Source organism: Oncorhynchus kisutch, unplaced genomic scaffold (assembly GCF_002021735.2).
Source record: "Oncorhynchus kisutch isolate 150728-3 unplaced genomic scaffold, Okis_V2 scaffold2680, whole genome shotgun sequence".
NCBI lineage: Eukaryota > Metazoa > Chordata > Actinopteri > Salmoniformes > Salmonidae > Oncorhynchus > Oncorhynchus kisutch.
Window position 1 is genome coordinate 543,519 of NW_022264625.1, and position 24,785 is coordinate 568,303.

Sequence of the window (24,785 nt, forward strand, 5' to 3'; positions counted from 1 at the left end):
TCATCTTAGGTTTCATTACATACAGTCGAGAAGAACTACTGAATATAAGATCAGCGTCAACTCACCATCAGTACGACCAAGAATATGTTTTTCGCGACGCGGATCCTGTGTTCTGCCTTACAAACAGGACAACGGAATGGATCCCATGCGGCGACCCAAAAAAACAACTTCGTAAAAGGTCTTCTGGTCAGGCTCCGGAGACGGGCACATCGCGCGCCACTCCCTAGCATACTACTCGCCAATGTCCAGTCTCTTGATAACAAGGTTGATGAAATCCGAGCAAGGGTAGCATTCCAGAGCGACATCAGAGACTGTAACGTTCTTTGCTTCACGGAAACATGGCTCACTGGAGAGACGCTATCGGAGTCGGTGCAGCCAGCTGGTTTCTCCACGCATCGCGCCGACAGAAACAAACATCTTGCTGGTAAGAAGAGGGGCGGGGGCATATGCTTTATGGTTAACGTGACGTGGTGTGGCCAAAACAACATACAGGAACTCAAATCCTTCTGTTCACCTGATTTAGAATTCCTCACAATCAAATGTCGACCGCATTATCTACCAAGGGAATTCTCTTCGATTATAATCACAGCCGTATATATTCCCCCCCAAGCAGACACATCGATGGCTCTGAACAAACATTATTTGACTCTTTGCAAACTGGAATCCGTATATCTTGAGGCTGCATTCATTGTAGCTGGGGATTTTAACAAGGCTAATCTGAAAACAAGACTCCCTAAATTGTATCAGCATATCGATTGCACAACCAGGGCTGGAAAAACCTTGGATCATTGCCATTCTAACTTCCGCGACGCATATAAGGCCCTGCCCCGCTCTCCTTTCGGAAAAGCTGACCACGATTCCATTTTGTTGATCCCTGCCTACAGACAGAAACTAAAACAAGAAGCTCCCGCGCTGAGGTCTGTTCAACGCTGGTCCGACCAATCTGATTCCACACTCCAAGACTGCTTCCATCACGTGGACTGGGATATGTTTCGTATTGCATCAAACAACAACATTGACGAATACGCTGATTCGGTGAGCGAGTTCATTAGAACGTGCGTTGAAGATGTCGTTCCCATAGCAACGATTAAAACATTCCCAAACCAGAAACCGTGGATTGATGGCAGCATTCGCGTGAAACTGAAAGCGCGAACCACTGCTTTTAATCAGGGCAAAGTGACCGGAAACATGACCGAATACAAACAGTGTAGCTCTTCCCTCCGCAAGGCAATCAAACAAGCTAAGCGTCAGTATAGAGACAAAGTAGAATCTCAAATCAAGTGCTCAGACACAAGAGGTATGTGGCAGGGTCTAGAGTCAATCACGGATTACAAAATGAAAACCAGCCCCGTCACGGACCAGGATGTCTTGCTCCCAGGCAGACTAAATCACTTTTTTGCCCGCTTTGAGGACAATACAGTGCCACTGACACGGCCCGCAACCAAAACTTGCAGACTCTCCTTCACTGCAGCCGACATGAGGAAAACATTTAAACGTGTTAACCCTCGCAAGGCTGCAGGCTCATCAGCCGCACCCTCAGAGCATGCGCAGACCAGCAGGCTGGTGTGTTTACGGACATATTCAATCAATCTCTATCCCAGTCTGTTGTTCCCACAAGCTTCAAGAGGGCCACCATTGTTCCTGTTCCCAAGAAAGCTAAGGTAACTGAGCTAAACGACTACCTCCCCGTAGCACTCACTTCCGTCATCATGAAGTGCTTTGAGAGTCAAGGACCATAACACCTCCACCCTACCTGACACCCTAGACCGACTCCATTTTGCTTACCGCCCAAATAGGTCCACAGACGATGCAATCTCAACCACACTGCACACTGCCCTAACCCATCTGGACAAGAGGAATACCTATGTGAGAATGCTGTAGAATCACAAGCTTGATGAAATCACTGCAGGCATGGAAGATGGGACAAAATACTAAACTTATGACTACTTTAATACAATATAAGTGAATTTGTCCGAATACTTACAACTTTTTCAAATGGGAGAATACAGAAAGTGCTTTCCTTTCTTAACAGTAACACAGCTATGTATGAAAATACCCTCAAATAAAAGGTGACATTCTGTACTATCACCTAACACGAAACATTCTATCTCAAATCCAAAATGCTGGAGCAGAGCACCACATTTAAAACTGTAAGCTTCACTGTCCAAACACATATGGTGTGGACTATGTGTGTCTGGTAAACACATGTGGATCTGGTGAACAGTTATCACTTGTTGACCAACTACAGGAATACTGACCTCAGAGTCTCCAGTTTACAGTGGGGATTCCCCAGTCCAGCAGAGAGCAGTTTCACTCCTGAATCCTTCAGGTCATTGTTACTCAGATCCAGCTCTCTCAGGTGTGAGGGGTTTGACTCCAGAGTTGAGACCAGAGAAGCACAGCCTTCCTCTGTGACTCCACAGTCTGACAGCCTGACAAAGAGATCATCATGACTTCACAAACACACTGTTAATTTTACACCAGTAGTGTAGAAGGACAATGGCAGATGCATTTGGTTTATTCTCCCCAACAACATATATATTCATCTTCAGTCTCCTAGAATTGTATGGTCATATTGATATACTAATGTGAAAATCAATGCACTGATTCAGAATGTTATTCAATATAATATTATATACATATTTTTCTCTAAACTGAATATTTCTTCCTGATGATTAGTTCTTATATGTCATTTTATTTACTCACAGAACAGCTCTGGAGGCTTTGACCACTGGCAGCAGCCCCAGAAGACCTTCCTCTGATCTGGAGTATTTCTTCAGGTCAAACACATCCAGCTCCTTTTCTGAAGTCAGCAACACAAAGACCAGAGCTGACCACTGTGCAGGTGACAGTTTGGCTCTAGAGAGACTTCCTGATCTCAGGTAGCTTTGGATCTCCTCCACTAGAGAATGGTCATTCAGTTCATTCAGACAGTGGAACAGATTGATGCTCCTCTCTGGAGAGGGATTCTCCCTGATCTTCTCCTTGATGTACTTGACTGTTTCTTCATGGCTCTGTGAGCTGCTTGTCTTTGTCAGTAGACCTTGTAAGTGCTTCTGATTGGACTCCAGTGAGAGGCCCAGAAGGAAGCGGAGGAAAAGGTCCAGGTTTCCCGTCTCACTTTGTAAGGCTTTATCCACAGCACTCTTGTAGACAGTAACTTCAGGCTTGTCTCTGAAGAGCGACGAAAAGAATCTGAATATTGATTGAGGTTCGTCCATTAGATTCTCATTGTTGTTGATGAATGAGAGGAACACATATACAGCAGCCAGAAACTCCTGAATGCTCAGATGAACAAAGCAGTACACCTTGTCTTGGTACAGCCCACATTCCTCTTTAAAGAGCTGTGTGCACAATCCTGAGTAGACTGAGGCTTCACTGACATCAATGCCAGCCTCTTTCAGGTCTTCTTCATAGAAAATCAGATTGCCCTTCACAAGCTGTTGAAAAGCCAGTTTTCCCAGTGACAGAATGCTCTCTTTATTCCAGTGTGGATCTGTCTCTTCTTTCCCAAGATACTTTTCATTCTTCTGTTTGGTATGAAACACCACGAGGTGTGTGTACATCTCAGTCAGAGTCTTGGGCATCTCTTCTCTCTTATGTTTCAACATGTGTTCAAGGACTGTTGCAGAAATCCAACAGAAGACTGGAATGTGGCACATGATGTGGAGGCTCCTTGATGTCTTTATGTGTGAGATGATTCTGCTGGCCAGGTCCTCATCACTGAATCTCTTCCTGAAGTACTCCTCCTTCTGTGGGTCATTGAACCCTCGTACCTCTGTCACCTGGTCAACACACCCTGAAGGGATCTTATTGGCTGCTGCAGGTCGGGTAGTTATCCAGAGGAGAGCAGAGGGAAGCAGATTTCCCTTGATGAGATTTGTCAGCAGAACATCCACTGAGGTTGACTCTGTGACGTCACAACAGATCTTGTTCTTCTGGAAGTCTAGGGGCAGTCGGCACTCATCCAGACCATCAAAGATGAACAGAACTTTGTACTTGTCGTAGTTGGAGATTCCTGATTGTTTAGTTTCCATTGAGAAGTGATTAAGAATTTCAATCAAAGTGTGTTTTTCACCTTCAATCAAATTCAGCTCCCGAAAAGGGAATGAAAATACAAATTGGACATCCTGATTTGCTTTTCCTTCAGCCCAGTCCAGAATGAACTTCTGCACAGAGACTGTTTTTCCAATGCCAGCGACTCCCTTTGTCAGCACAGTTCTGATAGGTTTGTCTTGTCCAGTTAAGGGTTTGAAGATGTCGTTACATTTGATTGCAGTCTCTGGTCTTGCTTTTTTCCTGTTTGTTGTCTCAATCTGTCTCAGCTCATGTTCATTATTGACCTCTCCTGTTCCACCCTCTGTGATGTAGAGCTCTGTGTAGATCTTATTGAGAAGTGTAGGGTTTCCTTGTTTAGCGATCCCCTCAAATACACATTGAAACTTCTTCTTTAGATTAGATTTGAGTTCACGTTGGCAAATCACAGCGAGCTCATCTGAATCTAGAAATAACACAGAGGATATTAATATTACGTCTGTTTTAATGCCCACAGTATTGTAGGACTGTTATAAAGTTTTAAATTATAATAATGTATTACTAAGTTTTAAGTTACAGTAGTTTCTTCTCTTAACTGACTGTATAAATGTGCAAATGTTTTCCTAATGCATTACAGACTGGTGTGACTGATTATATTATTATTGGTATTATTGATGGTATTATTAATGTTCTCTCTCTCTCTCTAAATTAATCACCACAACACATCCCTGCTGCTACTTGATGAGGTCACTAGGTGTTGTGTTAAGGCTGCTTCAATATCATTGAGTTACACAGCTACTTTAGCTGTACTTTAGCTACAGCTTTTAAATGTTATAAAACACCATTCAACATGAGGCAGACAGATCTTACATTTCTCCAGTGTGTCAGCAAGCTCCTTCTGGTTCATTTTCCTCAGGATGTGCAGTGTGATCTTCAGAGCCCCCTCTCTGGCACTGCTCTCCTGCTTCTCATCTTCAGCCTCCACCACTTCCTTATCCTGCTTCTGACTCTCAAAGCCTTCTGGGAGTTCTGGACTAAGAATCCTCTTGAACATCTTCAGCTCGTTCTTCACAAATGTCATAATTTTCTCTTCAAGCAACTGAAATAAATCAAGTAAATAAGTTAAGCAAGAGAATAAATGCTTTCTCATCAACACATTAATGAATGATTGACAGATCAACTTTACTTGAGATAAACAAAAACAAATGTACATAACAGGACCACATACACTGAATATGGAGGCCAGGTCTGTTTGATGACTCTGGGAAGACTGACCACTGAGAATCTCTGACTCTGATCTCTCCTGTTGGTTTCTGTGGACAAAACATGAGATTACATCTCCTCATCCAGGGAGTTCACCAGACAGACAGTCGGACGGACGGAGGGAGGGAGGGAATGTTGTGTTTGTTTAATTTTGTTTTAGCACCACGAAAATTTCAAAATGATTAGCCTATGGATTATGAAAACAACAACAATAAATGGGAAAATGGGAGAGGAGAAATGACTAGAGACAGTGTTGTTTAACTCACTGACCAGGACCCATGAGTTCTTCTTACCTTTGTTCAGTAGAAAAGTCTCCCTCTCTAAAGGATATAGGTTGATTCATAGACCAGTCACTCTTCATGGACACACAGCTGGGAACAGGGGAGGCTGGTCTCTCCTGCTTGATTGGACTTCAACACAACAGAGACAAACATTACATCTCTCATCTACTCTGAGCTCAGATGGGGAAACATAAGAAGAGCTTCATTCCAAAACGATATGTAGCCATTTTCAGAAATGTTGGTAAATTAGCTTTTATAATTTAAAGAAATTATGAAAGAGATTGCCATGGGGTTGTTCAATGACAGACATGTACTTGTTTAAAACCTATCTGTCATGCCCTGACCATAGAGAGCCATTGTTTCAGGGTGTGAATAGAGGGGGTGATCTAGTATTTCTATGTCTATGTTGTGTTCTAGTTTATTTTTCTATGTTGGTGTTTTGTATGATTCCCAATTAGAGGCAGCTGGTAATCGTTGTCTCTAATTGGGGATCATATTTAAGTAGTGTTTGTTCTCACCTGTGTTTGTGAGACATTGTATTTTGAGTTAGTGCATGTGCTCTGCTGTAGTCCCGGTTCGTTTGTTGTTTTCACTCATTTCTAATAAATAATGTGGAACTCAACATATCGTTGGTCCTACTCTACAAACAGCCGTGACACTATCACTTGATGTTTTCATTTCAGAGAGACAAATATATATATATTTTTTTCTCCAAATGCTATATCTGCCTCACTCTCAGAGAAATCAGTAGTACTGCTAGGTTTTACACAGTAATAATATATATCTGCCTCACTCTCAGAGAAATCAGTAGTACTGCTAGGTATAACACAGTAATAATTTATATCTGCCTCACTCTCAGAGAAATCAGTAGTTCTGCTAGGTTTTACACAGTAATACACTATATCTGCCTCACTCTCAGAGAAATCAGTAGTACTGCTAGGTTTTACACAGTAATACACTATATCTGCCTCACTCTCAGAGAAATCAGTAGTACTGCTAGGTTTTTACACAGTAATAATATATATCTGCCCCACTCTCAGAGAAATCAGTAGTACTGCTAGGTTTTACACAGTAATAATATATATCTGCTAGGTTTTACACAGTAATAATATATATCTGTCTCACTCTCAGAGAAATCAGTAGTACTGCTAGGTTTTACACAGTAATAATATATATCTGCCTCACTCTCAGAGAAATCAGTAGTACTGCTAGGTTTTACACAGTAATAATATATATCTGTCTCACTCTCAGAGAAATCAGTAGTACTGCTAGGTTTTACACAGTAATAATATATATCTGCCTCAATCTCAGAGAAAGCAATATTCAAATGTCACAAATAACTACATTTTTAATAAAGAACTGTACACTTGTGACATCAATATTTACATTTTTTTAAATAATAATTCAATACAGTAATATGAGATCTGTATATAAAACACATTTTATATTCTAGTCATTTAGCAGATGTTTTTATCCAGGGTCCAGTTTCCCAAAAGCATTTTAATTAAGGCCAAGTTCATCATTAGAATCGTTGCAGGATAATTATTAAATCTCTGAGCTGTTTCAAAAACCATTGTTATTACCATTTCACTTGAAAACGCTCGTAATCTACCACCTGCCTCAGACCACTAGAACAGCTGAGTAATCTAACACCTCAGACCACTAGAACAGCTGAGTAATCTAACACCTCAGACCACTAGAACAGCTGAGTAATCTAACACCTGTCTCAGACCACTAGAACAGCTGAGTAATCTAACACCTCAGACCACTAGAACAGCTGAGTAATCTAACACCTCAGACCACTAGAACAGCTGAGTAATCTAACACCTCAGACCACTAGAACAGCTGAGTAATCTAACACCTGTCTCAGACCACTAGATCAGCTGAGTAAGGTAACACCTGCCTCAGACCACTAGAACAGCTGAGTAATCTAACACCTGTCTCAGACCACTAGAACAGCTGAGTAATCTAACACCTGTCTCAGACCACTAGAACAGCTGAGTAACATAACACCTGTCTCAGACCACTAGAACAGCTGAGTAATCTAACACCTGCCTCAGACCACTAGAACAGCTGAGTAATCTAACACCTGTCTCAGACCACTAGAACAGCTGAGTAATCTAACACCTGTCTCAGACCACTAGAACAGCTGAGTAATCTAACACCTGTCTCAGACCACTAGAACAGCTGAGTAATCTAACACCACTTGTAGATCAGCTGAGTGAGTCGTTAGATGCTTTTTTGCCCTTCCGCATGACTTTATACACAGAAGATCTCTGCTAAACATAGAATAACATAGTTTATCAGTCTCTCTGTGACTGCAGATGAATTCAGAACAAAGTTGCCAATGTCTTTGCAATTGATTCAAACAAGGGACTTCTACAAATTTGCTTCAAATGAAAACCGAGATGACTGCATTAAACTATGAACTGTTGGCTTTAGGCCTATTTCAATCATATTGTTCAATATATGGAGTTCTATTTTGCTACTTGTTGGCTCTGTCTGTAATTTGTCTCAATATATTTAATGATGTGTATCCTAACATGAACACAATGATGTGTCAAATCTGGAATGTAGTGCTTTTTATTGGGTAAGCATTAGACTAATCCTCCTCAATACCTGCAGCCATATGTGCTAATATAAGCTGATCTGTGGTCAGTATTGTGACATAATTATAATGTTAAGGAAATATTTGAATGGAGAAAGCTGATCTGAGAGCAGTGGTCCCTTTCTTTCTGTCAGTATTGATACATGATCCGGACGTGATACCTTGTTGTGCTGCTGATCCAGTTTCTACTGGTTTGCCTGATGATATGGGACTCTGCCCTGTTCACCAGACGTGCTACGTTGCCCTTAAACCTTGGAAATAGTAACACAAAATAAAAATAATGAGACTATAAGGACAACCAGTACTGAGTCAATGTGCAGGGTACCAGGTAGTTGAGGTAATAATGAGGCTATAAGGAGTACCAGTACTGAGTCAATGTGCAGGGTACCAGGTAGTTGAGGTAATAATGAGACTATAAGGAGTACCAGTACTGAGTCAATGTGCAGGTTACCAGGTTTCTGAGGTAATAATGAGACTAGAAGGAGAACCAGTACTGAGTCAATGTGCAGGGTACCAGGTAGTTGAGGTAATTGAGGTAATATCCACATGTAGGTAGGGGTATAAGTGACTAGGCAATCAGGATAGAGATTACATCTCCTCATCCAGGGAGTTCAGACACACACACACATTCAGGGAGGGAATGTTGTGTTTAATATTTTTTTAGGACTATGAAAATGGGAGGAGAAATGACTTGAGACAGTGTTGTTTAACTCACTGACCAGGACCCATGAGTTCTTCTTACCTTTGTTCAGTAGAAAAGTCTCCCTTTCTAAACTCTATAGGACGATCCATAGACCGGTCACTCTTCAGGGACACACAGCTGGGAACAGGGGAGGCTGGTCTCTCCTGCTTGATTGGACTTCAACACAACAGAGACAAACATTACATCTCTCATCTACTCTGAGCTCAGATGGGGAAACATAAGAAGAGTTTCATTCCAAAACACTATATATCACTTTTCAGAAATGTTGATAAATGAGCTTTTATTGTTTAAAGAAATTAGGAAAGAGATTGGTGTTTTATCACTATCTAATCATGACATGGGGTTGTTCACTATCTAATCATGACATGGGGTTGTTCACTATCTAATCATGACATGGGGTTGTTCACTATCTAATCATGACATGGGCTTCTTCAATTACAGACATGTATTTGTTTAAAATCTTTCACCTGATGGTTTAATTTCAGAGAGACAAATAATAATGTTTTATTGCAAAATGTTGTATATCTGCTTCACTCTCAGTGAAATCGGTAGTACTGCTAGGTTTTCCAAAGTCAAACTTAACAAATAACTAAATGTTTAATATAGAACTGTACAAATGATACACTTGTGACATCAATATTTAAATATTTAAAATAATAATTCAATACAGTAATTTGACATCTGTATATAAAACACATTTTATATTTTAGTATGTTTTTATCCAGGGTCCGGTTTCCCAAAAGCATTTTAAGGCCAAGTACATCATTAAAATCGTTGTAGGAGCATCATTACATCTCAGTGCTGTTTAACTAAACTCTTGTTATAAACTTTGCACTGGAAAATGCTCGTAATCTACCAACTGCCTCAGACCACTAGATCAGCTGAGTGATCTAACACCTGCCTCAGACCACTAGAACAGTTGAGTAATCTAACACCTGTCTCAGACCACTAGAACAGCTGAGTAATCTAACACCTCAGACCACTAGAACAGCTGAGTAATCTAACACCTGTCTCAGACCACTAGAACAGCTGAGTAATCTAACACCTGTCTCAGACCACTAGAACAGCTGAGTAATCTAACACCTGTCTCAGACCACTAGAACAGCTGAGTAATCTAACACCTGTCTCAGACCACTAGAACAGCTGAGTAATCTAACACCTGTCTCAGACCACTAGAACAGCTGAGTAATCTAACACCACTTGTAGATCAGCTGAGTGAGTCGTTAGATGCTTTTTTGCCCTTCCGCATGACTTTATACACAGAAGATCTCTGCTAAACATAGAATAACATAGTTTATCAGTCTCTCTGTGACTGCAGATGAATTCAGAACAAAGTTGCCAATGTCTTTGCAATTGATTCAAACAAGGGACTTCTACAAATTTGCTTCAAATGAAAACCGAGATGACTGCATTAAACTATGAACTGTTGGCTTTAGGCCTATTTCAATCATATTGTTCAATATATGGAGTTCTATTTTGCTACTTGTTGGCTCTGTCTGTAATTTGTCTCAATATATTTAATGATGTCTATCCTAACATGAACACAATGATGTGTCAAATCTGGAATGTAGTGCTTTTTTATTGGGTAAGAATTAGAATAAGCCTCCTCAATACCTGCAGCCATATGTGCTAATAGAAGCTGATCTGTGGTCAGTATTGTGACATAATTATAATGTTAAGGAAATATTTGAATGGAGAAAGCTGATCTGAGAGCAGTGGTCCCTTTCTTTCTGTCAGTATTGATACATGATCCGGACGTGATACCTTGTTGTGCTGCTGATCCAGTTTCTACTGGTTTGCCTGATGATATGGGACTCTGCCCTGTTCACCAAACGTGCTACGTTGCCCTTAAACCTTGGAAATAGTAACACAAAATAAAAATAATGAGACTATAAGGACAACCAGTACTGAGTCAATGTGCAGGGTACCAGGTAGTTGAGGTAATAATGAGGCTATAAGGAGTACCAGTACTGAGTCAATGTGCAGGGTACCAGGTAGTTGAGTTAATAATGAGACTATAAGGAGTACCAGTACTGAGTCAATGTGCAGGGTACCAGGTAGTTGAGGTAATAATGAGGCTATAAGGAGAACCAGTACTGAGTCAATGTGCAGAACCCGGATTGAGAACCCCTGCAGTACCTCCACAGACCCCGGATTGAGAACCCCTGCAGTACCTCCACAGACCCCAGATTGAGAACCCCTGCAGTACCTCCACAGACCCCGGATTGAGAACCCCTGCAGTACCTCCACAGACCCCGGATTGAGAACGCCTGCAGTACCTCCACAGACCCCGGATTGAGAACCCCTGCAGTACCTCCACAGACCCCGGATTGAGAACCCCTGATTTAGCAGATGCTCTTATCCAGAGTGATTTACAGTAAGTGCTTTCATCTTAATTAAGATAGCTACGTGTATATATATATATATACCCATCTAAAATCTATTAGTTAAAAATCTGAGAACAGTAATATTGAAGGTACCCATAAGCAACCATTTCTGATTAAAAAACAAATGTGAACATTTTGGAAATAAACTCATAATAATGATATCAAAAATTGTCATCTCACCTCTTAGCTTTGGTGTCATGTTCCCCAGAGAGACTCATTTTAGAGGCAGGGCCCCCCTCCCTTCTCTCCCCAGAGAGACTCATTTTAGAGGCAGGGCCCCCCTCCCTTCTCTCCCCAGAGAGACTCATTTTAGAGGCAGGGCCCCCCTCCCTTCTCTCCCCAGAGACACTCATTTTAGAGCATTGACCCCTAAACAGAGATCCAAAATGTTGATTGTGGTTAACAGTAATAATAATAACGATAATAATAATAAGTCACTGTTTGTTAAGGTAGTTATAGACAGTACAACAACACAAGGCCATGTCTCACACTTATTTGTATTAATCAAAAGTGGCTATTTATTGTCTTTCAGTCTGTTATTTTCTAAATGTATCTGAGAATACAGACAGAAGGGCTAAAACGGACATGATTGATCTGAGGGGGAAATCATTGATCCATTCAAAAAAGTTTTTTTGCATCAAGTAATTGATGTTATATTATGTAAAGTAGACTAGGTTATAATGTATAGTAGTGGGTTGTTAGTGATATGTAGATGTTATATTATGTAAAGTAGACTAGGTTATAATGTATAGTAGTGGGTTGTTAGTGATATGTTATATTATGTAAAGTAGACTAGGTTATAATGTATAGTAGTGGGTTGTTAGTGATATGTAGATGTTATATTATGTAAAGTAGACTAGGTTATAATGTATAATAGTAGTTTGTTAGTGATATGCAGATCAAGGTCTACCTCAGCTATAACCTACATATCATAGATGACCAGCCTAAACCTGTTCAGGTCAGTTCACATAATGTTATAGTCCTTCCAGTAGCAGGACAGAGAATGTACTGTCTATAACCTACATATCATAGATGACCAGTCTAAACCTGTTCAGATCAGTTCACAGAGACCATCAGGTTTGTCAGCATGATAAGTGATCATAGCTCAAACCTACTCTGACTATTGAATGTCTGACATCGACTAACCTTATAATAGTGTGTAGAAAGCCAAGACCAACGAGAGTTTGCCTATCTTTCCTACGTCTCAACACATTTATCTGACTTCTAATGTACTGAGAAATATGTGTCACAGTTTCAACAGCCATTTTGTAACTGCGTAGGCTACAAACATACTTTTAATTTCATATGAGGAAATCACATAACTTACAGTCACTGGTGCAGCCGCCTGTTTTCTTACAGATGAAGTAGCTTTCATAGACAACTCATTCAACCAGCCTAAACAACAGTAAATACAAGATGTCAAATGGTCAAAGGAGAACACATGGAAGACAGGTGTTTTAGTCATATACATTAGAGAGAGGTATATATATCCTGATAGAGTCATACACATGAAAGACAGTTATTTTGCTACAGATGTAGGATCTTAATTTGAGACAGTTTACTGAAGCAGAAAAATGATGTGGATTATAATTAACATTTTAAAGTGGAAAGTGGAAATTACAAACTTCAGAAGCCTTTTAAAACATCAAATACACTGCAAGTTTTAGTTTTCCCGCAACAGGGTGATCAAATTCAGATCCTACATCTGTACAGAGATGATGTCTTTATCTGAAAAAGGAAGTTTGAGTTATTAGCAATGAAATTGCAACTGTCAGCTGCTGTAAACTTAAGTGATTGGATGTTATAGACCCCAATCTGAATAGTTTCTTCCCTGTGGTTATAGCCTTTAGCTCTATGCTCAGTCTACCTAGTTCAATATATTGTTGTACGTAAACTTTGTGCAAACTCCACTGCTTGTATTCTGTCTCTTAATGTTTTCTTTCACTAGCAGCACCATCACTACACTATAGAGGAACTATGATACAATTACATTATCATATGAAATGTAGAGGGTCACTACACTATAGTGGAACTATGATACAATTACATTATCATATGAAATGTAGAGGGTCACTACACTATAGAGGAACTATGATACAATTACATTATCATATGAAATGTAGAGGGTCACTACACTATAGTGGAACTATGATACAATTACATTATCATATGAAATGTAGAGGGTCACTACACTATAGTGGAACTATGATACAATTACATTATCATATGAAATGTAGAGGGTCACTACACTATAGAGGAACTATGATACAATTACATTATCATATGAAATGTAGAGGGTCACTACACTATAGTGGAACTATGATACAATTACATTATCATATGAAATGTAGAGGGTCACTACACTATAGAGGAACTATGATACAATTACATTATCATATGAAATGTAGAGGGTCACTACACTATAGTGGAACTATGATATAATTACATTATCATATGAAATGTAGAGGGTCACTACACTATAGAGGAACTATGATACAATTACATTATCATATGAAATGTAGAGGGTCACTACACTATAGTGGAACTATGATATAATTACATTATCATATGAAATGTAGAGGGTCACTACACTATAGTGGAACTATGATACAATTACATTATCATATGAAATGTAGAGGGTCACTACACTATAGAGGAACTATGATACAATTACATTATCATATGAAATGTAGAGGGTCACTACACTATAGTGGAACTATGATATAATTACATTATCATATGAAATGTAGAGGGTCACTACACTATAGTGGAACTATGATATAATTACATTATCATATGAAATGTAGAGGGTCACTACACTATAGAGGAACTATGATACAATTACATTATCATATGAAATGTAGAGGGTCACTACACTATAGAGGAACTATGATACAATTACATTATCATATGAAATGTAGAGGACCTATGATATAATTACATTATCATATGAAATGTAGAGGGTCACTACACTATAGAGGAACTATGATACAATTACATTATCATATGAAATGTTAAATGTAGAACTATAATATATGAATGTTGATATATTGAATTTGACTTGACCACGTCCAGTCAGCTCCATGTTGTATGATTAAACTGACACCAACCTGTCTCAGTAGAAGTAGACTGTTAGGAGTGTTTTACTTCCATTCACTATACTAACATTACACCAGACATTTAATTTATCTACTGTTAGGAGTGTTATACTGTCATTCACTATACTAACATTACACCATACATTGAATTTCTCTACACACTTTACAATAATCCCTGGCAGGATTCTCACTCATTCTCAGGAGATCACCCTGGTCTATAGACCTATGATACAGTAGGAGATCACCCTGGTCTATAGACCTATGATACAGTAGGAGATCACCCTGGTCTATAGACCTATGATACAGTAGGAGATCACCCTGGTCTATAGACCTATGATACAGTAGGAGATCACCCTGGTCTATAGACCTATGATACAGTAGGAGATCACCCTGGTCTATAGACCTATGATACAGTAGGAGATCACCCTGGTCTATAGACCTATGATACAGTAGGAGATCACCCTGGTCTATAGACCTATGATACAGTAGGAGATCACCCTGGTCTATAGACCTATGATACAGTAGGAGATCACCCTGGTCTATAGACCTATGATACAGTAGGAGATCACCCTGGTCTATAGACCTATGATACAGTAGGAGATCACCCTGGTCTATAGACCTATGATACAGTAGGAGATCACCCTGGTCTATAGACCTATGATACAGTAGGAGATCACCCTGGTCTATAGACCTATGATACAGTAGGAGATCACCCTGGTCTATAGACCTATGATACAGTAGGAGATCACCCTGGTCTATAGACCTATGATACAGTAGGAGATCACCCTGGTCTATAGACCTATGATACAGTAGGAGATCACCCTGGTCTATAGACCTCTGATACAGTAGGAGATCACCCTGGTCTATAGACCTATGATACAGTAGGAGATCACCCTGGTCTGTAGACCTATGCTCCAGTAGGAGATCACCCTGGTCTATAGACCTATGATACAGTAGGAGATCACCCTGGTCTATAGACCTATGATACAGTAGGAGATCACCCTGGTCCATAGACCTATGATACAGTAGGAGATCACCCTGGTCTATAGACCTATGATACAGTAGGAGATCACCCTGGTCTATAGACCTATGATACAGTAGGAGATCACCCTGGTCTATAGACCTATGATACAGTAGGAGATCACCCTGGTCTATATACCTATGATACAGTAGGAGATCACCCTGGTCTACAGACCTATGATACAGTAGGAGATCACCCTGGTCTATAGACCTATGATACAGTACACTCTTAGAATAAAGGGTTCCAAACAGGTCCTCCAGCTGTTATTTTGGGTTCCAGGTAGAACCCTTCTGGCTTCCATGTAGAACCCTCTGTCGAAAGGATTCTTCATGGAACCCAAAAGAGTTCTACCTAGTACCAAAAAGGGTTATACAAAGGGGTCTCCTATGGGGACACCCAAAAGTTTTTTGTAACACTGTCCACCAGAAATATCATCAACTATATGACACATTACAATATCATCAACTATATGACACACAACAATATCATCAACTATATGACACATTACAATATCATCAACTATATGACACACATTACAATATCATCAACTATATGACACATTACAATATCATCAACTATATGACACACAACAATATCATCAACTATATGACACACATTACAATATCATCAACTATATGACACACAACAATATCATCAACTATATGACACACAACAATATCATCAACTATATGACACATAACAATATCATCAACTATATGACACATTACAATATCATCAACTATATGACACACATTACAATATCATCAACTACATGAATACACATAACAATCGTCGTCTTACCTTTTATCTCTCAATAGAAACACAGTCTGGATGATCATCAGGTCGTCAAAAGTTAGTTTCATTTGCTCTGCTCATTTACATATCAGGTTCTGCCTGTTCTCTCTCCCTCCCTCTCTCTTTATAGCTCTTACAATGTGCCTTGGCATACATTCTACAACTGTCTGGAACTCTATTCTTCTGTCTCTCTCCATCACTTTCTCTGAGTTGTCTGTTGCTGTCTCTGTGTCTTGTCTGGTGTCTCTCTCCATCACATCCTATTCTTCTGTTGCTGTCTCTGTGTCTTGTCTGGTGTCTCTCTCCATCATATCCTATTCTTCTGTTGCTGTCTCTGTGTCTTGTCTGGTGTCTCTCTCCGTCATATCCTATTCTGTTGCTGTCTCTGTGTCTTGTCTGGTGTCTTGTCTGGTGTCTCTCTCCATCATATCCTATTCTTCTGTTGCTGTCTCTGTGTCTTGTTTGGTGTCTCTCTCCATCATATCATATTCCTCTGTTGCTGTCTCTGTGTCTTGTCTGGTGTCTCTCTCCATCATATCCTATTCTTCTGTTGCTGTCTCTGTGTCTTGTCTGGTGTCTCTCTCCGTCATATCTTATTCTGTTGCTGTCTCTGTGTCTTGTCTGGTGTCTCTCTCCATCATATCCTATTATGTTGCTGTCTCTGTGTCTTGTCTGATGTCTCTCTCCATCATATCATATACTGTTGCTGTCTCCGTGTCTTGCCTGGTGTCTCTCTCTATCATATCCTATTCTGTTGCTGTCTCCGTGTCTTGTCTGGTGTCTCTCTCTATCATATCCTATTCTGTTGCTGTCTCCGTGTCTTATCTGGTGTCTCTCTCCATCATATCCTATTCTGTTGCTGTCTCCATGTCTTGTCTGTCTCTCTCCATCATATCCTATTCTGTTGCTGTGTCTCTCTCTATCATATCCTATTCTATTGCTGTGTCTGTGTCTTGTCTCTGTCTCTCTCCATAACCAGAAAATGTTGAGGGTTAGGTCTGCTACAATACAACATTCACAACATGACAACACAACTACATAACACCATTAAATACAGTTGAGGGTTACTACAATACAACATGACAACACAACTACATAACACCATTAAATACAGTTGAGGGTTACTACAATACAACATGACAACACAACTACATAACACCATTAAATACAGTTGGAATGTAGTTAGAACTCAAACTGTTTCCGTCAAACAGAAAAACAACAATAAATCTGGATCAACACATTTAGATTTCTAGATGCTGCACTTTGCTGTTTCATTACCCAGACAGCTGTTTAAGGTCAGACCAAGGCAGAGTGCAGTATCAGTACTTAGGGGTCATAGGTCATACCAAGGCAGAGTGTAGTATCAGCATTTTAGGGGTCATAGGTCAGATTAGTGGTCATGGTTGATATGCATGGACTAGGAATTAACGTTAAAGCCATTTTTCTCAGATTCACTGTTTGTGTAAATGCTGTTTGTCTCTGTAGGACAGTAGTTCAGGTGGCTGTTTGTCTTTGTAGGACAGTAGTTCAGGTGGCTGTTTGTCTTTGTAGGACAGTAGTTCAGGTGGTTGTTTGTGTAGATGCTGTTTGTCTTTGTAGGACAGTAGTTCAGGTGGCTGTTTGTGTAGATGCTGTTTGTCTTTGTAGGACAGTAGTTCAGGTGGCTGTTTGTCTTTGTAGGACAGTAGTTCAGGTGGCTGTTTGTCTTTGTAGGACAGTAGTTCAGGTGGCTGTTTGTCTTTGTAGGACAGTAGTTCAGGTGGCTGTTTGTGTAGATGCTGTTTGTCTTTGTAGGACAGTAGTTCAGGTGGCTGTTTGTCTTTGTAGGATTGTAGTTCAGGTGGCTGTTTGTCTTTGTAGGACAGTAGTTCAGGTGGCTGTTTGTCTTTGTAGGACAGTAGTTCAGGTGGCTGTTTGTCTTTGTAGGACAGTAGTTCAGGTGGCTGTTTGTGTAGATGCTGTTTGTCTTTGTAGGACAGTAGTTCAGGTGGCTGTTTGTCTTTGTAGGACAGTAGTTCAGGTGGCTGTTTGTCTTTGTAGGACAGTAGTTCAGGTGGCTGTTTGTCTTTGTAGGACAGTAGTTCAGGTGGCTGTTTGTGTAGATGCTGTTTGTCTTTGTAGGACAGTAGTTCAGGTGGCTGTTTGTCTTTGTAGGATTGTAGTTCAGGTGGCTGTTTGTCTTTGTAGGACAGTAGTTCAGGTGGCTGTTTGTCTTTGTAGGACAGTAGTTCAGGTGGCTGTTTGTGTAGATGCTGTTTGTCTCTTTAGGACAGTAGTTCAGGTGGCTGTTGTCTTTGTAGGACAGTAGTTCAGGTCTTTGCACTTAGTGTGCCTCCTGTCCCTCCCATCGTCATGGTTACACCTTCCTGAAAACAATGACTCCATTCTTTGCTGAAACCTGTTCTGCCAGTTCATGTCCTTCAAGACTAGAATGTTCCAATGTGGTTACCCAAAGAGATGACAAGATAGTTCACACATGCATCATTCAGGGTACCTGTCAAACAGACATGTCACATTTCTGGTTGGTCCATAACTAGTTTCCTGCTTGTAGCAGGCCGTGTTAACAGGAATCCTCTTCTCTAACTAGAAGTCATGTGATTTCATGAGGATATTGTTCTGCAGTGAGAGTGTAATGCAAGTCAAGGTGTCCTGGGATGAATGTCAACTAGATTTATAAACATCATTGTTAAATTAACTGTTGTAATAAAAACACATCAATGCTGTCATTTTCTTTATGTTGGTTCGCTTTTAAAGTGTTTGATTGTCACAGACATCAGATTGGTTCATTGAAATGTGTTGTTTTACAGGGTTAGTCACTCTAACCACTAGTCTATCTGACCATACCAGTTACTGACCCAACACTCTAACCACTAGGTTACCTGACCATACCAGTTACTGACCCAACACTCTAACCACTAGTCTATCTGACCCAACACTCTAACCACTAGTCTATCTGACCATACCAGTTACTGATCCACCACTCTAACCACTAGTCTATCTGACCATACCAGTTACTTACCCAACAGGTGGTGTCTGCCCTCCCCCTTCCACCCCTTTCTGGCTGCCCTCCCCCTTCCCTCCCTTTCTGTCTGCCCTCCCCCTTCCCTCCCTTTCTGGCTGCCCTCCCCCTTCCCTCCCTTTCTGGCTGCCCTCCCCTTCCCTCCCTTTCTGGCTGCCCTCCCCCTCCCTCCCTTTCTGGCTGCCCTCCCCCTTCCCTCCCTGTCTGGCTGCCCTCCCCCTTCCCTCCCTTTCTGGCTGCCCTCCCCCTTCCCTCCCTTTCTGGCTGCCCTCCTCCTTCCCTCCCTTTCTGGCTGCCCTCCCCTTCCCTTCTAAGTTCAAGTGTGTTTATGTGTCATATACATGGAGGACACAGTGTGTTTATGTGTCATATACATGGAGGACACAGTGTGTTTATGTGTCATATACATGGAGGACACAGTGTGTCATATACATGCAGGACACAGTGTGTTTATGTGTCATATACATGGAGGACACAGTGTGTTATATACATGGAGGACACAGTGTGTCATATACATGGAGGACACAGTGTGTTATATACATGGAGGACACCGTGTAATGAAATGCTTCCTTGCAGGTTTACCCTCTTGACAATGCAACAACAATAGAACAAGTCAGTAGCTGAGTTAATAAAAAGAGCAATACAATAGTAATACACCCTCCATTCATCAGTATCCTGAACATAGCTGGGTGTTTCTGGGATAGAGGGTTGATATAACAGTCAGTACTACAATAGTAATACACCCTCCATTCATCAGTATCCTGAACATAGCTGGGTGTTTCTGGGATAGAGGGTTGATATAACAGTCAGTACTACAATAGTAATACACCCTCCATTCATCAGTATCCTGAACATAGCTGGGTGTTTCTGGTAAAGAGGGTTGATATAACAGTCAGTACTACAATAGTAATACACCCTCCATTCATCAGTATCCTGAACATAGCTGGGTGTTTCTGGGATAGAGGGTTGATATAACAGTCAGTACTACAATAGTAATAAACCCTCCATTCATCAGTATCCTGAACATAGCTGGGTGTTTCTGGGATAGAGGGTTGATATAACAGTCAATATATTAAGATGTAAGCAATACAATAAGCAACACCCCCAGGCTATATGAATATAAAGAGACATGAGACAAAACAATCATATTGAATCATATTACATGGAGAGGGAGACCTGATCCTAGTTCATAATGAACCAGATTACGGGGGGACCTGATCCTAGATCATAATGAATCAGATTACATGGAGGGAGGGACCTGATCCTAGATCATAATGAATCAGATTACATGGAGAGGGGGACCTGATCCTAGATCAGCACTCCTCCTGACATACTTCCCTGGAGTCACCAGGACCAAGAAACCAAACACTTACTGTTGTAAAGTCTAGTAACAGCAGGTGTTTACTGCCATCTAGTGGAAGATACCAATAAAACACTTTACAATCAGGGTTGTGAGATGGCTGAGTGAAACAGAAAGTAAAGTTGTTAATTTGTACAGGATCCATTTTGAGACGACAGAGCAGAAAACACTATATGGAGAGAAGTACAAATAAAGTATTTGTGAACAATAAAGGACAGAGTTAGAGAAATAAATACCTGGAATGACATATTTTTACTAGTTAGTAGATCTCACAGGGTTCTGTTGTCATTATTTTACCGTACACCAGTGACGTCAGGAGGGACGTGATTTCCTCATATGAAAGTGAAAGTAATGGTGTGGTCTACGCCTATATAAAACAGCTGTTGAAACTGTAGCGCACATTTCTCTGGTTACTGTTATATATAGTTCTGTGGGTCCATCTACTGGGAGGTGGTTAACTAGTCTGTATATATAAAGTTCTGAGTGGGGTCCATCTATTGGGAGGTGGTTAACTAGTCTGTATATATAAAGTTCTGTGTGGGTCCATCCACTGGGAGGTGGTTAACTAGTCTGTATATATAAAGTTCTGTGTGGGTCCATCCACTGGGAGGTGGTTAACTAGTCTGTATATATAAAGTTCTGTGTGGGTCCATCTACTGGGAGGTGGTTAACTAGTCTGTATATATAAAGTTCTGTGTGGGTCCATCCACTGGGAGGTGGTTAACTAGTCTGTATATATAAAGTTCTGTGTGGGTCCATCTACTGGGAGGTGGTTAACTAGTCTGTATATATAAAGTTCTGTGTGGGTCCATCTATTGGGAGGTGGTTAACTAGTCTGTATATATAAAGTTCTGAGTGGGGTCCATCTATTGGGAGATGCCTAACTAGTCTGCATATTCTACTGATTCATATGAATACCAGTCCAGACATTAGCTATAAAAGTTGATTAAAAAAACACAAGCATGTAACTGTAGCTATGTGGTCTTTACTTGAGTGTGTTTCAGCAGGGTGAGGTCAGAGAGATGCTTCCAAGTCACCATTTTTCTGAACTCATAAAATCCTTTCCACAATCTGATGGGATGGATGTTCAACCCCATTGAAATGACCATAAGGTCTATATAGAACCTTTAAGTTAAGACCTCACAGATCTGTTCATGGCAAAGCAGTTCAATGAATGATACTAATTGTTTCTTAAAGAATATAACTAATAAATCATGAGCCTCATCTTGAGGAGTCAGATTACATGGAGAGGAGGACCTGATCCTAGATCATGATGAATCAGATTACATGGAGAGGGAGACCTGATCCTAGATCATAATGAATCAGATTACATGGAGAGGGAGACCTGATCCTAGATCATAATGAATCAGATTACATGGAGAGGAGGACCTGATCCTAGTTCATAATGAATCAGATTACATGGAGAGGGGGGACCTGATCCAAGATCATAATGAATCAGATTACATGGAGAGGACCTGATCCTAGATTAACACTCCTGATCTGAGACACTGCCTGTATGAATGATGAATGATGTTGTTAAGTCTAGTTACAGCAGGTGTTTTACTGCCATCTAGTGGAAGATACCAATATAACACTTTATTATCAGGGTGGGGAGGCGGCTGAGCTGAAACAGAACACATAGTTGTAAAGTCTAGTTACAGCAGGTGTTTACTGCCATCTAGTGGAAGATACTGATACAACACTATTATCAGGGTGGGGAGACGGCTGAGTGCAGGATCCATGGTGAGATGACAGAGCAGAAAACACTATATGGAGAGAAGTACAAATAAAGTATTTGTGAACAATAAAGGACAGAGTTAGAGAATAAATACCTGGAATTACATATTATTACTAGTTAGTTGATCTCACAGGTTTATGTCGTCAATATTTTACCCTACATCAGTGACGTCGAAAGGGATGTGATTTCCACATATGAAAGTGAAAGTAAGGGTGTGGTCTACGCCTTTATAAAACAGCTGTTGAAACTGTAGCGCACCTTTCTCGGCAATATTAGAAGTAGGATAAATGTGTTGATTTGTAGGACAGACGGACAGACTCTGGTAAGTCTTGGCTACATATAACTATTATAAAGTTAGGTCGTAGTCAGACATTCAACAGACAGAGTAGGCTTGAGATATGATCTTTATCATGCTGCACAATCTGGACCCGGTTTCCACAATGGAATGTAACGCGTGATAAGTGGGTAAACGATAATTATCAGAATACAAATTTGAGTTTACGCTATTTTACAAATTAAAAGGTGCGTAGGCGCGTTTACCCTCCACTACATCCCCGTTGATGCGGTGTGCAGCGTAGAGTGCATAGTAATTTAGTCTCTATGGGCCAGATGGTCAGTTGGTGAGAAACTGTTCAGATTGGGGTCTATAACATCCAATCACATATTCCCAAGATGAGGCTCATGATTTATAAGTTATATACCTCTTAATATTTACATATATTGTCTTTATTTAAAACAAGGCAGTTTGAGTTAGTAGCGATGAAGTTGCAACTGTCAGCTGCTGTAAACCTGTGACAGTATTCATAGGGGAGCTGATCTCAGACCAGTTTAGCGTTTTATATCATAATGATACTGCTGTAAACCTGTGACAGTATTCATAGGAGAGCTGATCTCAGACCAGTTTAGCGTTTTATATCATAATGATACTGCTGTAAACCTGTGACAGTATTCATAGGGGAGCTGATCTCGGGTCAGTTTAGCTTTTTATATCATAATGATACTGCTGTGAAGTCAGGTTACAGCAGGTGTTTACTTCCATCTAGTGGAATATATTTTGCTTTTATTTAACTTTTCTTATTTAACTAGGTAAGTCAGAACAAATTCTTATTAACATTGACCCCGGCCAAACCTTGACGACGCTGGGCCGATTGTGCTCCACCCTATGGGACTCCCAATCATGCAGCCTGGATTCTAACCAGGTCCTGCAGTGACGCAAGAGGCGGGACTCTGCACCACTCGGGAGGCGGGACTCTGCACCACCCCCGGGAGGCGGCTGAGCTGAAACAGAAAGTCAAGTTGTTATTTTGTACAGGATCCATGGTGAGACAACAGAGCAGAAAACACTACATGGAGATGACTGACAAATAGTAAGTATTTGTGAACAATAATCTATTCTAAAGAACAGAGTAAGATAAATAATACCTGGAATGAGATATTACTAGTTAGTAGAACTGCTACTTGAGCTGAGTTGCTGACAGACAGCAGTTTTCAAATACATGGTTAGATAGGAACAACAGTAATGATACATGGTTAGATAGGAACAACAGTAATGATACATGGTTAGATAGGAACAACAGTAATGATAGATGGTTAGATAGGAACAACAGTAATGATACATGTCCTCAATGTGAAGTGACATTAATCCATAAATACAGAGCACAAGTACAACCCTTTTATATAAACATTTTAAGGTAGTAAGAAAATAATAATTCCGTTAATATTTTAATAAAGAAGTCTTGAATTACCAATAAATCACCTGCTAGCAACAGCTAGCGTGACATTACAGTGCACTGATTGACGGTGCTGTTAGCTCGTCATTAACATGGATAGCTAAGCTAGCAGACACCTGATAATCTTCCAGAAATATGCTTTAAATACAAAATAATAATATACATCGTCACATTCGCTATTGACTTTTCGATATATGAACCAGTTTTCCAAAGACGCTATTGTGTTATACAGTTTAAAACAGTTTTTATGTCCAGCAGAAGGAGACGTGCTGTCAGAATATCTCAGACTGAACAGCAGGCAGACCAACTTTCCAAATAGGGGAGAAGCACTCAAAACCCACTACTTGTTCTTTCAAGGAAAATAATACAAAAATTGTAAGTCTGAAAACCTCTCGTATTAACAACCTTACTACAATAGCAGCAAATATGTTTTATGAATTCGACAACAAATAATGAAAGGAAACGTTATTCATTTCACCCCTCTTTCTGAGGTGAATGGTTTCACCCACTAATCTACCCGGAACTGCGGTGTTCTCTGATATCCACGTTGCGCGCATCGCGAGTGAGGTTGATGGAAACTCTACATTTTCACTTTGTCACACATGCACCTTTGATATCCCGTTCACGAGAATCACTGTAGCCATAAATCAACTGAATATTACTCATTTAAATTCATACGGGTTAAATTGAATAGTAACTGAAATCTGAACACTGACTGTAGGCCTATAATCTAATATGGACTGAAAT

General features: G+C 40.3%; 1 protein-coding gene and 1 long non-coding RNA gene across 2 annotated transcripts in view; one reads left to right on the forward strand and one right to left on the reverse strand.

Moving 5' to 3' along the window:
* The window catches only part of LOC116370643 (uncharacterized), a 61,698-nt gene extending 45,405 nt beyond the window's left edge, over nt 1-16,293 (reverse strand). The window contains exons 1-3 of the long non-coding RNA XR_004208780.1: nt 16,198-16,293; nt 12,605-12,672; nt 11,458-11,646 (exon numbers count right to left, since the gene is read on the reverse strand). This is a non-coding gene — a long non-coding RNA (uncharacterized LOC116370643). The remainder of the gene's footprint in view (nt 1-11,457; nt 11,647-12,604; nt 12,673-16,197) is intronic.
* LOC116370638 (NLR family CARD domain-containing protein 3-like) overlaps nt 1-24,785 on the forward strand; it is a 127,196-nt gene that overhangs the window by 25,957 nt on the left and 76,454 nt on the right. The window lies entirely within an intron of this gene.